General features: G+C 37.8%; 1 pseudogene; it reads left to right on the top strand.

The window, feature by feature from the left end:
* The first annotated feature begins 532 nt into the window (after window positions 1–532).
* LOC113917043 lies at window positions 533–688 on the top strand (annotated as a pseudogene).
* Window positions 689–1,207: the final 519 nt, after the last annotated feature.

Below are 1,207 nucleotides of genomic sequence, written 5' to 3'. Positions count from 1 at the left end.
AAATTTGTTTGGTTGGCTGAAACATGAACCAAAAGATGGCCTATAGTGAGAGAACTGGAAATTCCCTGTGGTTTAATGTAGAGAAAGGGATGCAAAGGCCTAAGGAAATTGTAATATTAGAGTGGAATTTTCATTTAATACCTGCTCACTCACACTGGGAAGATCCAGAAGGTAGGTCTTCTGTCACAATTGTGAGAAATTAATGTGTGAGGGGTGTCCCAACATCCTTGAAGAGCCCCATGATCCTTCTTCTCTGTAGGTGAGACCTCACAATGGGAACTCTAGCCACTCAATTGGGAAACCTAAATACAAGGAGGGTAATTTAATCCTGGGTTCAGGGGCCAAGAGGAGATACTTGGATGCCAAAGGCAAGGTGCAGGTAATGGACAGCAGAGTCAAAGCCTATGGTGTTAGCTAGTTGATCATTGTATTCCTAGAAGTGAGTGGATATGATGCCTGATGAGGGAACAGAAGGCAAGCTGAGTTCATTTACATGACAGTTCTTAATTGATACAAAATTTATATAACACATAGCTTTGCGCAGTGGCAGTGTCGTAGCCAATGAGGTTTATCCGAGGCGCGATTATTGCTAATTGAAAACTTTTCCCAAAATTTATTTAACACTAAACTGACCACTTTAAAGGGACTAGTTCAGTGAGTAACACTTAGTGAACTTACAGTGTTTGTGCAGCAAACATCAGATCTATTTAGTTCAAAATATTTCTATCATTCTGAAAAGAAATCCAGTACCCCTTAAGCAGTTGCTCCCCCTTCCTCCCTTTCCTCTTTTCGCAGTGACCCGTCTGCATCTGACTGTAAGGATTTGCCTATTCTGAATATTTCATATAAATGGAATCATAAAATATGCGATGTTTTGTGTCTATCTTCTTCCACTTAGCCTAATTTTTTGAGGTTTATCACATTTTAGCATATATCAGTACTTCATTTTTTTTATTCCTGAATAATAATCTATTATCTGTGTAGACCACAATTTGTTATCCATTCATCCACTGGTGGACATTGGGGTTGTTTCTACCTTTTGGCTGTTGTTAATAGTACTGCTATGCATGTACATGTATTTATCAGTTTTATTTTCTTGTGGGCATATACCTAGGAGTGGAATGATTGGGTCATATGATTTTTCTATATTTAACTTTTTTTATTTGAGTATAGGTAACACACAATATTACATTAATTTCAGGTGTAC

The sequence above is a fragment of the Zalophus californianus genome, chromosome 4 (assembly GCF_009762305.2).
Source record: "Zalophus californianus isolate mZalCal1 chromosome 4, mZalCal1.pri.v2, whole genome shotgun sequence".
Taxonomy (NCBI): Eukaryota; Metazoa; Chordata; class Mammalia; order Carnivora; family Otariidae; genus Zalophus; species Zalophus californianus.
This window is presented reverse-complemented; position numbering and strand designations above follow the sequence as displayed.